General features: G+C 39.6%; 1 long non-coding RNA gene across 1 annotated transcript; it reads left to right on the plus strand.

Moving 5' to 3' along the window:
- The first annotated feature begins 5768 nt into the window (after positions 1 to 5768).
- On the plus strand, positions 5769 to 16472 carry LOC111271302 (uncharacterized). The gene is made up of 4 exons (XR_002686796.2): positions 5769 to 5855; positions 13964 to 14587; positions 14943 to 15082; positions 16169 to 16472. It is a non-coding gene; the product is annotated as an uncharacterized LOC111271302 (long non-coding RNA).
- Positions 16473 to 23670: the final 7198 nt, after the last annotated feature.

The following is a 23670-nucleotide window of genomic DNA, read 5'->3' on the forward strand; positions in this document are numbered from 1 at the left end:
CAGCTTTTTTTCATTTACACATATTTTCTTAAATTATCATGGATATATTTATCTCTCTGACGCTATTTCAGCCTCATGCATTTCAAAAAAATTAGTATCATAAAACCAGCAATGAATGATTCAATCAAAAGAGATCTTAATAACGTATTTGGTAATAAAACGGTTTTCAACAGTTCTCAACATAATTTGTAATAGTAGCAATGAGCATATTTCGAAAACAAGAAATAGCCTGGGAATCAAATCTGAGTAGCTGAATAATTTCTCTAATGAAGTGGTGGTGTACGAACAAAAAGGGCTTTTCTGAAAAAAAAAAAACTGGGCGATAGGTTTAATTGCTAGGTTTCTTTGATCTATATATCGAATGAAGGTTCTCAACATATGCTTATTATCTAAACAAACTTCCTTAGACGGGCATACCCCTAAGTACAATCAATAACCTCCCTAATTAAGACGAATCAACGGGTTTTTTTTTTTTTTATCGATTATCGTATTATCCGAGGTCTGGGAGGTCACAATTAAAGTTGCGTTTTGCCGATTAGACATTGTCACCCGTCAATTATCAAATCTAAATTTTTCTAATCTTAGAGCTAGGGAGTATAGTGTGGGGCGTAATTATTTTCCATCACTTGAGTTTCGTAACATTTGTGTATTATTCATGAATGGGTTGAGCGTCAGCCCTGGCGTTAGGCCGATGGATAAAATAGGGTGTTGCCTCAGAGCCTACTCTAGACAGCTAGTGGCTGCACCTACCTTTCACGACGTGCCGGGAGGCTGTGCAGAAGCGGTTCATTCGCTGACCAGCTGATAACCAACGGTGTTACTATCAAATTTCTTCAATCAATAGTACAAGATAAGGTCATATAGAACTTTCACGCATTGTCGAGTTCAACCGAAGAAACTAAGCGTATCGTTGTCTGACAACGACTTTGCTTGTAAGCATATATTATTTCAATTATATTAAACTTCAATGGTTTTGTTGTATGTCAACTTGTGATTGGGTTACGAATAGTCACGACACATACAAAGAAATGACTGCGAAAAAGAGATTACCCAGTGTATTAGAATAGTAAATGTACAGTGAATAAAGTATGAAGGATAAAGTCTTTTGATCACAAAGAAATATAGAAAACAGAAATCAAAAATCACACAGCGAGGGAACAGGATCATTCTAAATAAACAGAACCGATTTATAACGGCATGCTTACTGTGTAGGAGGGTGGCAAAACACGGAGTCACTATATCCAACCACAAAGACCTTCCGTCGTCGTATCGAAAGGAGTGAATCTTAACTCTCGTTAACCAGCCAAAAAAGCATAGCACATACATAGTCAATACGTTTTGAGAAAGGTCCGTTGGGATACACTGCTTGAGATTGTTATATCACTTTGGCGTACATAAACATCCTTGCAAGGTGCAATAACAACGGTTTTATCACCTGAATAGATCTTCTCTTTCTTTCAGAGAAGTATAAATTGAACATCTATTGCCGAAATACTTAGATAATTATCAAAGCCGCTCAGTCATATTGTGTGCAGTATAACCGCCATCCATCGGGATTAAAGTTGAAATTCAAACTTCAAAACATCCTTTCTTCGATTTGCAAATATATATATATGTGTCGACATTCAGTTGGCAGATAAGTTTGTGTCTTTTGAAGGCCTCAGCATTGCGGAAATTCATCGAAACTTATAGGCTCTGAGTAAAAGCACATTGTGAAAATGATGCAAGTGTTCATGAACGTCAAGAGCGGCGGATACAGTTTTGAGGACCAGCGAGGAGGTGCGTAGAAGTCGGAACTTCAAGGGCAATGACGCATTGCTGAAATAGAGTAGGCTTTTCACAGAAATAGAGCCTCGGTTCTAAAAGCTCTGTCAGCCAAAACTAGCATACCACATGTGACATTAACATAATTATGTTCCAAATACTGAAAAGGCAAAAACCAAGTAAGGAACGGCCTCACTATAAGTTCACTTCAGGGTAATTGGAAATATATCCGATGCAGTGTCTACAACCATAGAAAAGGCACAGCTGCCAGCCAGAGAAGAAAGTGGCGTCGTTCTGAAGAGAAATCAAATTCATAAAGAGAAACAAATTCGCGAGTTGGAATGCAAGATAACAGTGGTATATCAGGGGCATATGTTATTTTGAAGTACCCGTTGCGTATGAAACAATATTGCAGCCCGCTACCTCGCATTGCTCAACAAATTCATGAATTGGCAACCAGAAGCACGCAGCCGGGTCATTATATTTCACCGTCGTATTTCAATTATTTCCTGGATCGAGCAAAGGAATACAAACCTTTGCCTTCAATAAACCAATTTTGCCTATCTCAGTTCGTGTATTTATGGGGCTTTCTATGCCCTAAAAGAGATGGACAAGCGTATCCTAGTATCGATATATTTCGGGAAGTCATATATGCAGAAATTACATATAGGAACGTGAATGGTAGGTATTTTGCTGTCCACAAGCTGCGAAAGAACTGGGGCAAAAAATATGAATATATGTATACCTAATCACAACCCGGTTCACTAAATCGAACAATCAAACAGATCCCGTAATCAGCTAAATTATAGCTACTCGTGTGCACGCCTTTTTTATCCCATCTTCGATCTGCATAAATAAGCCCCAGCCGAATCAGCAAGAAACGAATCTAATACGAAATAGGCAGAAAAAAACGTGTGGAACAGTTGCATATACGTGTACTTATGCTCGTGTGTGCTACTATAATTGTTTCTTTCTTCTAGGCCTTTGCCACTGATCGGGTCCAAGATCTAATAGAATTTTGAATTAAAAATAATTTTGTCTCGAAACAAGCATTTGTGGTATTTTTTTATGCTATAAGTCCACCTACGACACTATATATAAGACTTCAACGTTTTCGAGTTTACGTTCGGTATCGCCATTAGGCGCTCCGTCAGACAGCCAGCCCTCATCGCGAAACGTAGTCTGCGTATGTCCGAGTTCGAACCCAGATTTCAACGTTTCCCTAATACTAGCAGGCAAATACGTTACCCATTAAGGTACCAGAGACACACGTATAATACCGAGGATTGGGGAATCTTCCCTTACAAACACGTTGTTCTGAGTAAGGCTATGCCCCTCCTGCTGATCACTCACGGGTAGTGTCACTCAGACAGCTTCTGAGATAACGAATCGCTAGATAAAAACTGAACTTTATTACCACAGGATGCTTCGCCATTAGGAGCACGCAACGTAGGTCAATAATACCAACGGCTACTTGTCGTTAATTTAGAACACAGACAGAATTTTTGTTCTTTTTTTAATTCTATTTTGGTTCTATTTTCTTTTTACATTAAGTTAATCTGATACCTATTTACACACATTATATGAAAGCGGAAAACTGAATTATTTAGAGAGACTGGCTCTATGTCAGGCCAGCCTCTCGTTTTCGTGTATGTCCATGGATGCTTTGAATTCGGCTTTAGGTTGGATATCTCTGATTACGAGCGTATCCGTATGGTGTACCAGTATCACAGGCTGGATTAATTTCTGTGCCCCCTCCGCTTCCGACTGTGATTTTGGGCGCCAGTTGAAAAAAAAAATAGAAAACCATTAGCCAGGTAACCGATTAGGTTCAAATATCTCTATTTATCGCATTACTAGAAAACACAACGTTTTGTATGCATGAAATATTCCCGCCCAGGTATCTAATATACAGCGTTTATCGAGTTCCATTTTCTTCCTAGCCAACCGGCTACAACGTATCAGGATGATACCGTGATGGTAACTCAAAAAAAAACGTGTTAGGTTTAAGCCATTAACAACACTAGCTTAACGAAAACAAATTATTGACAGAATTTTCCGTATTATAGAATTCCGTATATTATTATATTAAGTTCCGTCTATATTTTAATTATTCTAATATTCTAACAACAATAAATCATCGAAAAGTTTTTGCTTAATTATATTTTAAAGGTATTAATCTTAATTAATTTTAGTAAGTAATTAATTTTAAAGGGAAGAGAGTAATCAGACGAGATAAATGTTCTTGTCATTTAAAATACAACACATTGATCCGCAAACATCGGATACGGCTATTAGAATGCAGAACTGATAACTATTCGTCCATATTGATATTTGTATCATCCATTTTATGATTTTTTACACGACGATTCCCGTAGAAATGACCAATGTGTCAGTATTATGCTTCTTTAGAAAGGAACTGTTTATACAGATAGGGTAAGTAAGCGCTCAGAGATGATTTCGGCTTGCCGGCAATGGGACCCGAAGAGTGTGCGATTGGACGTTGTTATCCTAAATGATTTGTCCAAGTTACCACTAGTACCCGCTGATGTTGTAACTAGCCAATAGTGAGCGCTTATATGCCTTCTGTGCAATGGCTTATGCGACTTTCCAAAAGGAACCCAGAAATTTCACAGGCCTGTAACGTTTTTGCACAGCGATTAAATGAGATTGAGGCCACTTTCTTATCAGTGCAGATAGTGCTTTTTCGAGCATTGCTAGTTCTCATTAGGAATATCCACACCAAAGCATTATTGCTCATCTCGATCCTATTCGTGATCGACAGATGTCCGACAATGGCAGCGCACGCGTGAAAAGGCACATGGCAGAATTTTCCCAAGGGAATAATATTTAACGGGGATGCGGCCTAGGCCACTGCACCATAAACATTTTCCCGTGTCTATTTATGTGTGGATAAGACCAGCTTGTCAATCAATGCTATGTACGTTAATTTAAGATCTGCTAAAAGAAAGAAGAGGCGAGCTTTAAAATACTACTATGGGTCTATACACACTCGAAACAATCCTGGCGATCGATGCTAAGCTTAGAATGAGTGTTGTGGGAACTTTTCTGCAAAAAAAGCTCATACACTTAATGCGTTATCGATGGACGACTCAGCCGTAAAGTCGAAATAGTCGCATGTATATTCAGATGTTTATGAAAGCTTTAGCTATGTTTTTTGTCTTCTGCTCCTTCTGCAAGTCCTATTGCTGAGTCTAACGAATAGATGTGCGTCACGAACAAAGGAATATCTGCAAGGGACGAATTTCTAAAATAGCTCTGGGCAGTTATCGACTAGCGATCTATTTGTGGCGCTTTACATGTGGGATTATGCGCGAGAAATCGAATAAAGTATTCATTCGCGTAATTGCATACAACGGCCCATTTGTGAACATTTGCCTCCAGCACGAAGTGGCTTGTGTTTTTTTTTTTCGGTTTTTTGAAATCGGAGATTTCCTAGTGGAAGACTTAACAGGTGGAAAATGTATACGCGCACCAAGCTTACACTAGCAATCTGTAGAAGATCGTTTTTTGTCTTCCTTTCTCTATTAATCTCCGGTTGAGAATTTCTCCAGTGTCCAAGATCTCTTTATCTTCTTATGATGATACAAGACTTTAAGCCGCTTGAAATAATTGAGGGGGGCTGTTCCTCGTTGCTTTGGTTGACAAAAGTTGACTCCAATAATTGATGCTCATCCAACGGCAACATTGCAGGTCGTCGCTTTTGTTACTTCGCCGACGCGGTTCGAGCTACAGTCGGTGATAAGAAGCAGATGCTGCTTTTAGAAAGATGCTCAGTGCAGCTCTCATGGCTTTAGCAAAGCTGTTCCAGTGATTCATATTAGAATTACATTGTTATTTATTATTATCATCATTTTTGTTCTTGTACCTTTTCACTACTACCGAATGACTGTGTACAACAATGGAAGTTATCCAGAGGCAAGAATTCCTTCAGGCCAAATTACATCCTATTTTTTTGACCACCAAGAACAACGATGATAGCTAGACATCGGCTGTCGGTGATATTATTTGTTCATAAGGTTTATAAATGCTACCGACCGCGTCCAGATGATTGCCCTAAAGTCATTAAGGTATGAACGTACACTATGCCTATTTGTTGTATTCTGATATCTCCATTTACTTACATACGATTTGCTTTCCGCATTACTACTCAATAACGGCTAATCCAAGCAAATCCAGCACGAATTTTATAACTTTGTTTATCCTGCATTTATGTTGGTTATGCAGCTCGAAGGCCTTTAAAGGAAGCATCGTTCTGGTTGTATCTCATCCACAATGTAGTACAAATAAAAAGCTATCATACAGAAGAAAGCGATGTGGTTGTCGGAATAAGAAAATCGTCAGCCATGTCTCACCAGATTGACAGTACTACCGTAATATATTAGTACATATGACACAATTGTAGTTCGATCGACGTTTGCCGCTGAGGTCACGCATGGTAAATACTTAAAGAGATATATTCTATATGCCGCTACCTCCAAAAATCGACCTTTCTTGTTCTCGTGCCAAAAACCGACTTAAGTCCCACATTTGGCGTAGAAGTTCGGCCCCTATAAATCGATACATGTATATATATATATATATATTAGAATAAAGGGAAAAACACTATCGTAGACATGAAGAGCGCACTCCATTAGATTTCTCCAGTTCTCCTACGACCGCCTTGAGCCACTTTTAAAGGGGGACAACTGTGAAATGTATCTACACATCTTATTTACAGAATCCTGAGTGCAAGCTAACTTGTGGAATCCTGACTGTATGCTGAGTTGCTTAAACAAAAACGGCTATTGCTTTTTGGACATGTTAATAGCTATAGACGATGGTAGAGAACCGACAAAAGAAACGAATACTGTTTACTGCTGTGGCTGCAGGTTTTCAATGGTTTTCTGTTTGTTTACAACTGCGTCGGCAGGAGTAGTGGCAGGGAATCTGTGGATGTACGCTTGGCCTATCGAGAGCTTTTAGTGTTGTTCTATGCGGTCGGTATAAGGGTGGTAGTCTACCAATGGTCATTTGGTAAACACCTAACAACTGCGATGAATCGCTTCCAGGGAATGCTGTTGTTCGAAGATGCTTTTCCATATATATATATATAAAGGGCGAGAGAGAGAGAGCTTTATGCTTTTAAACATCTTTGTACTTCTACGTAAACCTAACACTCGTTAATACAGTCATTGATTTTTCCTGCACGTTAATTTTTTGATTTTTTGTTAATAAACAACATTGTTTGTTCATTAGGTGCTTCGCTTGAATTCGATTGCCCTTCACACGTACGACTATCGAATACGTGGCCATTTGAACGGCTCGTTGCTTTACTAAGGAACAAAGAGCTTAGCTCTTTGTTCCTTAGTAAACAAAACTATTTCATTTCCTAGATTGATACAAGAATTTTATTTATATGCCTTTTAATAAGGAAACACTAATCTAAGGTTATATTCATTTTGTACCCTTTGACGTTTTTATTTTGACGTTATGTTATATTATTCGACGTTACACGTACTGATAGAATACACGGTCATATGTAATCACTGCGAGCATATATACAGTTTTCGCTTGTTTCCCTAGTAGTTCAATAGCCAAGATGGAAAGCCATAATTGCAAAAGTATAGGCAATTAAAATCTCATGATCTCAAAAATGCCTCTATTTTTTGAATTGAATGATTACTTTGAACTTTAGGTCGTTTTTTTGAGCTTTCTCCTTTATTAGACATATAGTATTAAAAGATTGTTACCTTTTTTAGAGCTTATTATTATTTGCCAACTTCTGCTTGGAGGGCTACTAAGGTTACGTTTTGATAACTGTCTTCCTACATAAACTGTTTAATCTATGAGTTTATATAAAACTAAATCTTGCTTTGCAGAAGCCGAAGGGACAACAAGTTGAGTCTGAACATCCACTGTTTTTCTAGCTAGAAATCTATGATAGCTTAAGATCTTCGTGTGGGCACAGCTGTTTAGATATATATATGATTTATATACAATTAAGCTTAAAAACTGATTGCTTTGAATTTAACAGTGCTTCGTAGAACATTTTGCTACCGTCATCTTCTGAGCCAGGCGTATTGCAGGCCAGTTCCACAATGTGGTGCACCTACGTGCACATCAGATACGAGACACGGCATCGTAGCAGAATCTTTGTGCATAGTCTTAGTTCACAGGCTGCAAGCAGAAATAACAGCTGATGACAGAGGAATTGATGTAAAGTCGCTGATGAAAAAAATCGCGTGTATAACCGATTTGTAGTCCTTGATATGAGCACGCTGCTTTTTCCAGTCACGTCCTTCCTTGAAGGGCTGACCCGTTCATAAAAAAAGTTGTGTCTGAGCACAGTATAACCAACACTGAGTTGTTAATCCTTTCCTCACAGATAGCACGCTATCATAGCTTTTTATAACATAGTTAAACACATCGATACGAGTTTTAGCGCTAGTGAATAAGAACATTGTTACCACTGTATTATTGAAAACCCAGTAGCGCTGACTATAGCCACATAAGGCTGACATAAAATAGCACCATAGCAGAACATAAATTCGGCCTGTGCAAACAGATGGCCCAGGCCCTCACAGTCATGAGTCTATGTTGCTTGATAACCATGCGTCTTATTGCTGCTTCACCAGCTATGATCCGTTCGACTTTCCACGGACTCACAGTAGAAATGACCTACTACGCGATAGATTGAAATACGGCAGATAGAAGACGGGTACTCATATCTTTAGTTGTAGATAGAGTGGCGACATGTTGCATCAGACGAACATTCAGCGGTCGAAATCCTCTGTTTACCAATAGCTACGCTAATCCATTATAGTCGGGCCACTTGCCGGTATTGTTTCGCTAGTCGAAAATGCCCTCGTCGTACAAGTCGATACCTTTGTGTAACGTATGAGGATCTACTAGGCATTATCCGTGCTACTGGTACTTGCAGCCTATTTAAATCGAGAGACAATTTTCGAGCATTGGTTTTTTATGAAAAAATAAATTCAGGGAAAATGTGAAGGCTATTCAGCATATGACCTGTGACTATTAAGGCTGCAGTTTGGCGGAGAAATGCCTAAGAATGACCGTTTGGCAAATTACGTTAAAAGCCCGTTAAAATAATAATCAGCAGAAAAAATAATCTGCTTTGTGTGTAGTCCGTAGATTTTAGACAACAGTGTAGAACACGACCATTCAGAGATCAAGGCTAAATGTTTCAATAAGCCTACTTGGTTTATATTGGTTCACTTAAAAGATTTTTGCAGAATCCATGTCGCTTGCCGACAGCATAAAAAGCTTCCAAACGCTTCCAAAAGCATCAATGTGCCCTCAATCGACAGAGCCTAGCTTGGATTGAAGCTTGCTATATATGAATTTCCAATAATTTCATGTTCTATTCACTATGATATGATCCTAGATATGGTATTACCTTTAATACGTACTAGGACCTGCATAAGGGGTTGCTAAAACAGCATCGGTTGACAGGACAGTTCGGGCCTGATGTCCTCTGATTAAACAAATTATCGCAGTTCGGATCACCTGATTAGCACTGGGCAAAAGCATAGTAGGAATAAAAGTGTTAACGATATTCTATTCTACAAGAACAAACCCAACTGAGAAATTGTTACGTTAGAAATTGTAAACGAATGTCTAATTTAAAGCATCGATGGAACGGAGTTCAATTGCGTTATTTCTACTTTTTATTAACTTTAGTCAATTATCACTTCTTATTCGACCTCTCTGTGACTCGCGATGCAACACTCTTGACAAGAGCGGGGAACGGTCACATCCTTGGTCATGTTCACACAGTTCTAAGTCCTAGTGACTTATTTTGGCGGATTTGTCGTCACTGCTCTTCCTCCCGTTATATTAAACTAATTGTCCTTTCAACTTTCATTTTTTTCGGTGCGTATTGCCTATTACTGGCCTGTCGGTCTGCATCCTTGAGTCCGCTTATACGCCTAGACGAAGGCTGGTACTGGCGAAGACATTAGCGGGATCGTCTTCAACAGCGTAAAACCGCATCCTTGAAAAATATGTGCCAAGCCACTAGTGTGTTGTTTGCTATCGAAAAAATAGACCGAATCACATGAAGCTGAGAAAAATAACCCTGTCATTCAACAAAGGATCGACACGATTCAGACGCTATTCCACTTTTTAGAAAATCTGCTGCTATTGCTTTTCTAGGCTTTGCGTGCACTGAGTGTGAGACGCTTGTACAGCCTCGAATAGATGGAATGCCATCAAAAAGTTCCCTCAGGACTCTTCCTTGTTGAGGGAAGCATTGTAGCAAATATGTGCCTGACATCCGCCCCTGTTCAAAAGAATGTGGCGAACGATATCGGCGTTTTAACATAACTTTAACAACTGAAGACTCGGTTATGAGTATGTCAATATGTTAGCGAAGACAGCGACAATTTAAGCTGTACCAAAGACACCCCATGTCGGTCGATCTGTGTATTATGTGTAGCGTTTCGAGTAGCGTCGTAAGCTGCGAATGCTTTGTTATCTGACAAATTGTATCAAATAAGATATAAGAAATTAGAAATAACTATAATAAATAAACTATAAATAATAATAAACGTTCAATACTTGCAACAGGCACACGTATACAACGCTGGATGAAGTTGAATCCCGTTAGCATGTTACGCCCCCTTCTTTTCCTTCAAAAACCAAACCACATAACGATACGAACTGTTCTATCGCAAAAAAGAAACACAAGAACGACTTATTAAAATGACACTTAATTGTTCTCGCTAAAGTTCGATGCTATGCAAACATTAAATCACTGATGGGTAGCATAAGCTCTTTATCGGGTGGTTAGAAAGTAAACATTCAATATAAGATCTGATAGGTTTGGCTGGGCTTCAGATGGCGGACTAAAGCACGTAAAGGCATCAAGGACCAAGAACGTGTCACGCAACGATCGTGCTTGTAGACAGGCTATAGTGAGTAAATATGCACAATTTACCATCCATGCTGTTAAAGAATGTTACATGCTTAGTAAACTAAAACTGCGTAAATTCAATTGTCGGCCGGAGACAGGTGGCGCCAGATGCACTTCAAGTAGGTTTCTATACGGGTTCAACCAGTGCCTAATTTTCGGCAGAGAGAGACGAAGAGGGGAAGAGACCGTGAAATCCACAATGTAGCCGTTACAAATCGTCGAAAGGACCGTTTTGTGTCGATCAAGTATGGGGATACTCTGTTGTTTAACGTAAATCTAGATATGAATGATACGGCATAGATAACATCAAACCTGCCAACACTAAGCCCTCGAGGGACCTAGTTCTAGCAAATCAATCGAATCCATAAGTCTTACAGTGTCACGTGACCATATTCCTACCAGAGATTTATAAACGTTGTAAATGTGAACGGCTTCATAGTCAAGCGATGCAATTAATGACACTGAAGCCGCGCTTGACTACGTTAACCGAAAACCTCATCAAGCTGCTCACGAAAGAATTTTTTACATCCGGAAGAAACACATTTGTTTAGCGGATTTTCATACTCCCATACTTCCGTACAACAATATTTTTATCATAGCCGACATCCGAACCGGGTCTGTGCGAAAGTCCGCTTTTGAAAAAGCGAGCAGATATCCTTGATAGATATGCACTGGCTTTTTCAGTTTAAGTTAAGACATTACGATAATCTTCTCTAGCTGCTTGTGCACTGATCGACATTTGGCCATTGGTGGATTGCTATTAAAAAAGGTATCTAAATCATTTTATGCTAAAGGTCTAGAAACAACAAAGATGTAGCAGCTTTCAGGGTCTGTCGTGTATTGCCCGCTTAACGACCTTGCTCCTACCACACGCGTTGCAATTTGTACAAATTGAGGCCCGGTAAGTTTTACAGCATTACAACGGATCGACAGACTAATAAGTTAGGGTTTCAGGTTCATGAAGAAGCAATGTAAAGGCTAAGCCTGCCAGATTCTCACAGATGTGCACTCTAAGCAGGTGCATAAATTACCAAAGTAGATTTGGTAACGCTATGGTTCTACTTTAATCGGCGAGCCAGAAGAAATTTTCGCTAATTTAAGAAATCCATTAACGAAGGTAATAGCTGAGGTATTAATCAATGTTTAGCATTGAACGCTTAATAGACAGTCCGTTCTTTGCGCTGACAAATGTGGGCTATAAATACTTTATTGGTATAGAATGTAAATGGCGGATTTTTACTTATTAACTAGTTATGAAAGTGCGTCATATCGGCGTACAGCACAAAGCCGCTGCCTTGTGAAAAAAGCCTTCCTTGAACGAAATATTAAAAAAGACCTTCATATTATTAAAAAAGATCCCCTTCCGATTTTATGAAGCATCATTGCATGATCTTACTTAGTTGGAAAGATGTGACAATGGAAGATGCACATGGGGCACGGCCGGTTTTATTAGCACTTCAGATGCAGGTTAGATTGCTAGTTAAGGAGGAGGGGCGAAGGCCGAATACGTAAAACTTTTTTTTGTTCTTATGCTCGCATAAAGGCGCAGCGGATCATTTATTTATTTATATATTATTTATATTATTTACCTACACCTAGTCGGCAAGGCTAATAACAATGCACACTAATCTAATATTTAATAAATGTCTATACCTGTATAGCCTATATAAGGTGTTTCTCGCAGCCATAAGTCCCTTGTGGAGCAACCACGTTTATAGCACGGTAAAAAGGATGCATTTGAAAGAACGCTGATCTGCTCACATGACGTTGAGATCCCAACTAATTCTGTATATGCGGTATGGGTCGCTCCGAGACATACATTCAAAGATGCTACTTTAGCTCCTGGATGGCTGTGCGAATTTACCTAGTACCTGCCTGTTTATCTGCATTATGCTGCTACCCCACTTACCTTTACGTTAGATTTTATCGCCAGCATTTCGTACGTTTGGAGCTGAGTCCATTATTGGCAATGATTATTGGCAAGACGTTCTGCGTCAGCTCTAGCTCTGTATGGTTGTCCGTGCTAGTAGTAGTCAATGCTGGGTCTATAAGTAGACGATATCTAGACCTTCTCACATAGAGTGAAATTTATATTCCGCTCGATCGGGCGCTTTCGGTCACACTAATACCCCCCGTACAGACAAACGGACAGGTGCCGATCCATAAGTTAGCCTTTTAGCCGTTACCTGTATCGGCTTGAGTATATATCCGGCTGTAGTCCGCTAGAGTGGACCATCTTCGTAGATTAACACGTTACATATTGCGCTCCCGGGACACACTTTAGCTAATCATAACCGATCCCGATGAGCTTATGGAAGAGCAGCATTCATCTGAACCCCGCGCGAATCATTTGCCGCAATGGAGCCTGCGCGACTATATATGGATTGCCTTGCTTACGTTTATTACGCTTAGGGGAGGGGTATCCATGCGTGGTTCCGCAGGGCGGTGCTTATCTAAAGGTCCAATCTTTCGTTGTCTAGACATTCGATGCTGAACAATGACTCCGCAGAGGAAATACGCTAAAAAACTTTTCCTCCGTAGCGTGTCTATCATTCAGTTCCACATTTACAACTTGCTAGGAAGTTCCGTTTGGCCCTCATCTAGCATGATCGGCCGCTAACGGTGACCGGGTTAGCTACAGTCGGACAGGTCGGGCCTTGAGAAAAAGTTTCTCAAAAAGTTGAACTACAGATTTTCTAGGAAGTGCCCTTATAGAGCTAGTGAAATGGTGAGCAGATTCGCGTGGTAATTTTCATCTCGGTGGATGGATTGTCGGCGGTTGAGAAAAATTTCTTTGGTAACTTTTTTATTGCTTCATAATTGAATTAAGTTAGGTACACTCTAGCTACGTGTGTGTTAAATATTGGTGATCCAATTAAATGACTTTTAAAAGTTAAGTGATCTTTGGGGGTTTCGTGCGCAGTTATGCTGGAAAATATTTTATCGTTATTCTCTGATGTAGGCTAATCAATGAAAAAAAGGAATATAATAATAATTTTATAAGGTAAATATCATTGTCAGTAAACGTCACTCTGAAAGAAAAGGCAACCATTGTTACCCTATGTTTGATGAGGAGGTGACAGGAGATGTCTATTCTACGCAAAGTCATACTCAAAATCTGATAGATTATATAGAGGTAGATATATATAATTTCACCCATATATCATATGATCATTCATATAACAGCTATCGATTACTCGATGCTAGGATTTTCTTGGCTTTACAAAGGTCGTACAGATCTGTACTTTCTTTTTTTAGGCGTTTCTAGTTAATTCGCAAAGTAGCAAACTTTGCAGTTTCTTATTCAACTGTGGCAATACCGCCGGCATCGATTTGTCGTGTCAATATAATTGTGATTGACAACACGATCGTATACGCAGACGAACTAAGAACTACACTTTAGTGGATTGAGGGATTCCTACCAAATGCTGCGTCTGCAATTGGTTCAACGAGTAGAAGATTCGTTTTTGTCTGGCTCTGGAACTGGCGAAGCACTCGGGTCTGCTATTTGCTAAAAGTAAGATAGAGCGACCAAATGCGTACACACAATAACACTTACTTGATCTATCAGTTTAAGTAACACCGAAGTCAGCACGTTCAAAAAGCCATATATATATATATGTATTACTTTGTTTAGCACTGATCATTTGGAGTACTGCTGCAGTTCTGAATGATCAAACCAGCTTGCGTGGCAGAATAGCGCCAGCTGAATGATGGTCGCTATCTGCGACCTATCAATCACAACAGTGTTTGACAGCGATCTCTTTTCGTCGGCAAAAGAGGCGACAGAAAATACAGGCAGCGTGTTGTTTAGAGGACAGTACCGATTTGGACGATATTCCTCAATGCCTGCACAGAGGAAACCACTTTCGACGCAGGCATGTAAGTGTACTATAAATAGCGACTAAAAAGTAGATTGTTAGTCTGTTAGATAGATGGCCAGCTGCTTCCAGTGTCCTAGGCACATTATAGCACTAACCATAGGCGTATATCAGGTTCACCTTTCGAGTCGACTTGCCAGATGCGCTCATATACCGTAGAAATGTTCGATAAAAACCTTCTGCTAGATAATCTGCTTCTATTATAGTGAGAAAAAAGTGCCTCTCGTATCGTTAAATAGCTGATTTGAATCAACATGTTGATGGCACTTTGGAACAAACTGGGATCCGTCCCAGAATTAGTTTCAAAGAAGCCCAATTTTGATTAGCGTTAACCGGTCTATTCTCGTGATCGACAGGCTTTTCGACAAGGTGTCATTTGGGCTATTTGACCTAACTGTTTAACGAACTTCACGGAACTTGGACGACTACTATGGAGCTGTTCGCATCGCACCAGACTTCAGTGCATCAATTATTGGATTTTTCCTATAAATAGGCCGTTAGAGAAATTTTTCGATGTAAAAGTGTTACAATTGCACTTCTATTCTAGGGAAGCATATCTGTTAGGTTAGAAATAAGTTAATTTTATATTCGGTTGGATAATCAGTGTTTATTACATGGTGAAGGTGGCAATGAACTATTCGGTAAAGGTAACTGAATGGGCAATGTATTTGGGGTAGTACGACGAAGAAATTCCCATGTAGACAGATTATAGGCCCAACGCCGTAATGTGTTGAGGCCCATATTAGGCTGATCTATTGAATACAGCTATATTTTGCTCGACAGACCTAACCGGACGAGGCAAATGGCTTAACCTTTGCTCCTACCAATCAGATTGTGATTAGCTGGTGTGACATTCTACGGGAGCTACCGAGCTGGTGTTAATTCCATACCATTTCACTTTACCCTTGTTTTATATTTAGTCGCTTTTAGTCACTACGCCACGCACATACACACAAGTATACAGATTAAGGACGATTAGAAGGTCCAACGCGAAAGGTCCCATTAGACTGCACTAAGGTGGCATGTCAACTGGTGACTCAGCAGTTATTTCAGATCTGTCCGTGATTTTGCTACTAGTGCAGCTTTTTCCTCTGGTGTCGCTGATAGAGAATAAATGACGCGATATTCCTCTGATCAGCTACAGGGCCTTTACTGATAACCTTTCGAGGCCAAATTTTACTAGGTGTACAGTAGATGATTACTTCATAATTAAGCGCTTAATATTTTTTTCTTGTGGGCTGAGTGTTCTAATCTAGCATGAAGGAAAAGAAAGCTTCATCATCAAGTAAATACGTGCATTTTCATATTCATTAACTTTCAGAAATTCATAGAAAATAAGAATAATCACAACGAGAGGAAGCATAGCGAGGGCAAACGATGGTGATGATCGACACGATGGGAACCTCTCTTCTAATGCTCATATCTTAATACAGTACATATGCAAATAAAGAAATAGGTAGAAAACATTAAAAGCTAGAACAGACGAAATCATGTAGCGTTCAATTTAATATCAGTAAACGTGTCCCCCTATGCTGCTGCGCCCTAATTCTATTTTTATATTATTTTTTTTGTTGTTTTTAAGTATCAGGACGAAACGATGCCTTTAGCCTACTGTAAATGCAGTGGCCGCACTGAGCCTTGGCCATAAAAATGGACAAAATCTGCCTCAAGTTTATGGTTTATTCGCTTTCCGATTCCCTACTGGAAATTTCTTAGCCGGAGCAACGGCTAGGACCGAGTCCTACACTCGAAGCCCTATTATATAGACCGAACGGCTTCAGAACCCCTATATAGTGCGCATCATGCGTCTCATATTATCTACTGTCTGTACTGAAGCAAAGCAGGACTAATTTGGCAATAAAATCGTGTAATATTTACATGTCACAGCTCTCTCTCTCTCTCTCTCTCTCTCTCTAATACATATTTAGACAAGTGTAAAGGCGAAAACAAATGTTTATACATACCATATAACTAAACGTTTTGTCATGTTGTTTGGTACTGATGCCATTCACTTCCTTATGAAGAACAATCTAGGCAAAATCATTGTTTTATGAAAATTGTAAAAGGAAATCTTCATCAAAGCAGATATCGTTTAACCTATTCCAAGACAAAAAATCATATCGTTTATAAACCAAATTAGATATTTAGGGGATTATGTGACCTTAGCGTATTTTAGTTTGGCCATTTGGAGACATATTGTGCCTGTGCCGCTCAGGGGTGAAAAATTTGTTTTCTGCATCATTAACAGGCAACTGACAAAGAAGGATAAACTAAAGAAACTCTCGTTGCCCTAATGCACCATGCCAACTTGATGTAACATTACAGCGAAGGCAGCGCGTAATTGCGTTGCAAGCGTCTGCCCGGCTTTGCTTAAAATTCGTTCCTAGATGATCTAGTGTAACGGGCGTTTTATTGCTTTTTTCAATGCTAAGTTAACCTAAAATACTGGGTTTTGTAAACGGTACGATCTGACTGTGTTTGTTAATTATGCGAAAGACATATTTGAAATAAACTAATGTCAAGTATTGCAAGCAATTTGAAGAAGATACCACTGGCTAAAATTACCACATTTATTCCGTTTAACGGTAGTATAGAAGTATACGAAACACGTCTATTTATCTTCTGGTACAAGATTCAATGATTTGAAAAAAAAAACGTTGACCTTTACCGCTCGAATTTTTTTCGAAGCTATTCCTCGTGCGGCATTCTAAATACAGCCTTTACTCTAGTACAGTTTAGAATCGTTGAAGCATAATCGAAAACTGCGATCCTTAACTAACAAGATCAACTGAACAATAAATACGTTTTCACGAGATGATTGATTATTGTACGGAATGATCTGTGCTAAAATATTACGCATCTTCTTTCTTCTACGAAGAAACCTCTGACCTAAAGTTGTCATAGGAAAACAACCGAAAGGTACGCAAACTGTGCGGTAAAGCAGGCTTCGTCCTATGCGTCCATCTTTCTCTATGTTTTGTACTTTACGTCCGGTATCGTCGTTCGGCATTTTATCAGAGGGCTGACTTCCGACACGGAACCATATTATTCTAAATCGTTCAGTTACCCTAGTAAATGCTGAACGTAACTTAGGGCATATACGTTACGAATCTAAAAACGTTTGTAGCTTTCCATTTTGTAAATATTCGTCATTTCATGACATCATTGGATTTTTCTTACTGTTTCATATCTTCACATGCAGGTCCTAAAGGTACCGTGTCCTCCGACTATTGCTTTAACAGTTTTAAAGATGATCTGATCATAAAACAAACGAAAAAAACTTAATCGTCTTTATGTTCTATTTGAAACTCTGTTCGCTGGTGGCAATACTGTTCCGTTCAGAATGACGACTGATTTCTTCGGAAAGGTTCAGAAAATGTGAAAAAAATGGCGTATCTCAGAGCCTACTGGCTTATTTTAAATAGTAGTAGTATCATTCGCTCATCTGCTAAGGTTCACGTTATCTAAAATCATTGAATGACCCATCGTATTATCGAACGTAATTGCGTCGTAAGCTATGCAATTAGTTCTTCACCTCAGAAAAGCATAAAATTAACTTCCAGAAGCGTTCGTCCATTTATATGTGCTTAGCTGTTTATTATACTTAAATGAGAAAAAATAAAGCGCGCCCGCGATAATTAAGTGGTGTCCATGTCTACACAGCGTAATGATAGGGAACGGGGTTAACGCATCGTGCCGAGTGAATGCCGGGGGTTACTAACTTGGTCGGTGCATGAATACTGTCAACATGAATTAGAAGTGATTATAATTTGCATCTTAGACGCATTTTCTTATCTGTCGGTTCAAAGAATTGCGGTGTACAAAAGTGATTACTTAAAAACTATTCGACTTACTTTAACCAGTCAGTCATTCCTTGCCTTGTCACTCAGACAAGCGTCTACGGTGCATTTGGTCGGACACGTTTAGAAGCTAACACAAATCTGTCACCTCAATACAAATGCGTGACTTCAACAATAACTTCAGACTACACAATAGGCAAAGGATTTCAGTCGATATCACCTAACCTCTTTGGCTGGTTATTGTAAAGGCCTGGCGATAAACATGTAAAGCTATTCCATCGTTGTAACTATTCTTTACCTTAATACCGCATTTATTTGCCGTATCGTATTTACATGAGTTACGTCTGCTGCCGTGTGTTAGGGTTTAGGTCGTTTTCTGCACTATATTATAATAAGTAAACAATAAGGCAAACACGAAGCCAACATCTAGTGTATACACCTAATGATAAAGTGTAGTAATAACAGTGGAAAAAGAAACCGCAACAAGCAACACATAGAGAAATCAAATTATTGTTGCCACGGCCTGAGTAAAAGGCAGTACGCAGCGACTCGTCTATAGATTTTTTATGACCACGTTACGTTTCTCAAATAAGATCCAGATTCAGCCATGGGCAATGTCATTATCATTGTACTCCCCATGTCTGCGGCCTGCCGACCCTAACAACTACAGATAGGCTCAAAGAATTACGTGTGGGATTGAGACGATACAGACCAGTCTTCCAATCTTCCCCTTGAGGCCTTTCAATGGTTTTCACTGTTTTAATGCTTCCCGGTTGTCTTTCTTTTTGACCTATTTGAGTCTTAGCTTATTCCTATTACATTATTCATGTTTTGATAGTTGCGAACCGATGTTGCGTTAAAACCGCCAATTGGCTGACGTTTGTGATACCTTTTTTCGGTTGCTTTTAGAATTTTCAATGTAACAACTTACAGGCCAAATCTTGGCCGGCAGTACCAACGAAAGCCATGGGCCTTGCAGAAGCGACCCAGCTCTCAGCGGGTTTTTCGTTTTCAAACAATCCATACAACTATGGGGAATGCAGGCGCAAACAAATGTTAATATCCAAAGGAATTGCATGACTGGAACTCGAGTAGAGAAGATGAATCGGACGTCGGGGCCTTCTCTTGGTATTGCCGACATTTTCCTTTCGTGTCTATCATGCCACCGGATTGTTTTGTTAAGCTAAAAAATTAGTTAAGCTCAACTACGCCATGAATAGCGGTACAATGGCCAATAGAAAGGCCTTTTTCTCGTCCTGTGCGTGTCCAAATACTTCATCACGCTGGCTACAAGAGCGGTTGATTTTAGATAGTAAGACTACTACATCAAGCCGCGGTACACCCTTACGATCGGCTCTAGTATTCTCCATACCCTTGATGTGCCGTGTGTTCTACTGCAAGCGCCAATCTTTTTGCGTTATAATAATAATCCCCCATCTCTCCCTTGCCCTACCGCAATTTAGCAAGCCCTTTTCTATATGTAAAACTGCGCGAAGCAAAGAGCCCAAAGCCATTTATTGGGTATCGATTGTGCCAATTTTTGCCTCTTGTTTATTTGCTATGAACTAGTTTCTCTGGCAGTAACGATACAAGTCAGCACAACGCGGCTAGACTCGGCTATCTTCTCCGATATGGAGACGAATATAGCGAGTAAAAGTAGGCTGATACCGATAAGTGGCTGTGTTGACTATTGGACAAATAGAAGAACGATCCTGAAAGTGTGCTAAAAGCAAGACACAAAAGGTGGAATGGGCAGAAATTAAATGACGCTAAAAACACAGAACAGAATAGATACAGTCGCCGTTACGTCGCGGAAGTTCAATTGTTATGTTTCAATTTAGAGATCACTTAGTTCTGCTGCACAAAAGTACATTAAATTTTGATGTTCTTTCAATTTTGGATTTTGGAAGGAATCGCGGTACGGGAAAATAAAAATTTCCTTTAACGTGTAACCGTATAGGATTTCGCTGATACGGTGAAGTCGTACGATGAAGGCAGAAATCTATAGTTATAGCCTGATGCACAGGATACATAAAGTTCTGTGTAGTTAAGTCTCGAAAGAACAAAAGCAGTATGTTTGTTCTTTGCGAAGACCCATTGCGCCGTCTTTAGGCAACTTAGTTAATCTTAAAGAAAATGCTAAAAGCAAAGTTAGAAATCTCATCGAGCAAACTTGCTTATTGAAATATAGAGTAATGTGACAATTGTACCTGGTGTAAAATCGAAGAAGTAAGTTCAGATGACCAAAATCTGTCTAGAATCTGACTAGTTTCAAATTCAGTGGCAAGCAAAATTATGAGCAACGTTGAACCTGTTTACCTTATGTACTACATGATCTGGCCTATATAAAAATATTATATTTTCAATAATTTTTTTTGTACGCGCAAAAATTATTGAAAATACGACACAAAATAGTTAGCTTGTGCTATTTCAGTAGCGCTTGTTACCACTAAGTGACTGTACATCTTGCACGAAAGGCCCAAAGCAACTTGCTGGTACGTAGAATCTTAAAAATATAAATTTCTATTTTTGAACCCACATTTAAGTTGTGTGTTTGCTTTTATGGCTTGAACGTCACATTATTTCAGTAAGTGGTACTATGTAGCAGCAGGCAAAATTGCACCGATAAACCTTAATAGATTCTTTCTGCGGGGGTTGGGTGGTGGCAAAATCTCACTTCAAGATGCACTAGCAATAGTTCAAATGTCACATCCGTACACAGGGAATGGTAGTACAGCTTTGCCAGTACTACTGGGGTGGCAGAGACTCTTTGCTTCCATGCAGAAATGAGGCTAATAAGAGATACGGGCCTTTGTCTTTGCGAATATGGCGAGTACAAAGCAATTGCCACCAACATCCGCTTCCGGCAAACTCCAAAAGTCAGCAGCTGTGGATACGCTTTCTGTCCCTGCGGCGCAATGTGTATGTGTCAATATACTTGCGAGTGCGATTTTCTTCCTGTCGTAGCATATCCTCCCGATTTCAACTGGTTGTGAGGTCATTATTAGGTTACTTTGGCCTGGATGGCCCTGCTTGATACATAGATTGTTTCTCGTTTTTCCGTGAATTTTTATATCTTGAAACGAACGCAAGGAAATTTCTTAGCACAAGGTGAAGCCGTGTAGGGGACCCAAAAGTGAATACAGATAAATACGCCAGTCAGATATTATTGTTTGAGGAGGACCTACTGTCATTATGGCACTACTGCATGGTTACTACGTCCTATTACATGATTATAGCGCTGTGCTCAACAAAGGTGTTGAAAACCATACGTACTTTGAAATGTGTGCTTACTGAATTTCGGCACACTTGTATGTGACCATATAAACCGTTAGTAAACCAAGATATGCAACGAGTTATATCAAGGGGAAACCAGCTAGAATGTGGGTCCTGGGTTTTTTTTACTAATAACGTTTCATATAGACAGGCTATAAGCCATTTCAATATCAACACGCAAGGTTGACTCAGTATATCTAACACTGACTGGATTCAAATTATAGTCAGCATTACAATAGGTGGAGCTTTGTATATTCGTAGGTACATCGATTCAACACTTCTGTAGAACTACAATAAGCTAAGACGCATTGTATCATAGTACTTGGCATATAAATCTCTAGCAATGGGCAAACGAATCTGCAATTGAGTTTTGTTCTAAGTGATTCTAAAAGCTTTGCTCTATTTTAAAAATTCAGCTATTTATAAAGTGATAGCAATTGGCTACGACTATATCGTACTGGGCAGTCCGAAACCGTTCCGCTGTGTCAGCTAGACTTAGGGCCCAACTTCGGAGAAACTGAGCGGAACTTTTGGTGGGGAAAAACATTCTACGTTTGTAGAAAGTTCCTTGCTTAAGAACGCTCATTATCACGTTATTTAGATTTACGAAGGCCCGGGCTTATAGAGCACTTTTGCGGTTTCGACGGCGTACTGTGTATATATACAGGTATATGTATGCAACCATAAACCGACTGATGCCGTACTTAATCGAGTGCAAGGTAATTTTTGCACGCGATGCCGCGTTATTGTTTATCTTTCACTCTCTCGCAGCTTAGAAGCATCAAAAACTACTAGAGCCGTACAGCTAACGTTTAGCCATACCTTTAGTCAAAAACGACTTTTCGCTTTAGCGTGAACTGGCAGATGAACTTCTTCACTTCCAGCCTGGAACACACCAACAGCGAGCAAATAACTTATACACATATACTCGAAGTTCTTTCAAGTACCACCATTACAACGTTTTCGAGCTTAACGTGTTATCTGTCTATCTGTATAACCGGCACCGTAGTATGCGACCGTAAACGAACACAACCAGCATTCTCTCTCCGAACGAAATATTGCCCTACAGCCAACAGCTGTGGCCTACGGTCCTTGTACTCGCAAGACTTGATATCACTTGACTCTGCATCGTAAATAGAGTGCATAAAGTGGATGCTCGCAGTACGCTACAGCTTTCGGCAATCCTTCAGTATGCCCATTTATAAGTTGCCCCCGCCAATGGTATGTACGGTATGCATAATTCTACTGAGCTGAAATTTTGCACGCGTGTGTATTTCGACGCGGGAATTTTATAATGGCGTGTGACCTTACACGGACGGTAGAACTTTGCCATAGGTTAGACTAGTTGTGGTTGTAGTCTTTGTAAATAATTAGGTGCTCCGTTTGCCGTCGACGCTTCGCGATTGTCCTTCTAATTGACGTCAATGCATATTGAAGTCAACAATAGGTCAACGTTTATAAGCTAAATTGGTGTACCGAGCTTTTTCGCGCATTAACTAAATCGCAGATTGACGTATGCCACTCGAGCTACGCAGACCTTAAAAGTAGATCTTCGTCAGGTAATGTTTCGTTTAATGTGTTCTTTTAGGCATTGGCTCCATGACAGCTGGATACACGATACATGTTTTAAGTAAAGTATGAATAAGATTAACTAGCGATAGTACGCAATCGTTGGCCTACTTCTGGACCTGTTCCTTGCGCTCACTGCCTTAGGACGGCTTGGCCCACAGGCGAAAGGGATAGAAAATACCAAGTGAAATATTAAAAATTAGAATAAATTTAAATCAAAGATTCAAACTATTTGTTGGTCACTTGAAACGATTGTTTTCATTAGTTCGCTAGTAAGGGCGATTTCGAAAAAAAATCGCTTTTATCCTGTCTGTCGTCAAATGTTCTACTGCTCACTTATTATCTGTAATATAACAGGTAACTTTTATTTTATGGAATTCTTAAATTATCATATTTTGGAAGTAAATATATCGCTCGAGGAAAAATCATGTACACTTCG

This window comes from Varroa jacobsoni, unplaced genomic scaffold, assembly GCF_002532875.2.
Source record: "Varroa jacobsoni isolate VJ856 unplaced genomic scaffold, vjacob_1.0 contig00520, whole genome shotgun sequence".
In the NCBI taxonomy this organism is placed as follows: domain Eukaryota; kingdom Metazoa; phylum Arthropoda; class Arachnida; order Mesostigmata; family Varroidae; genus Varroa; species Varroa jacobsoni.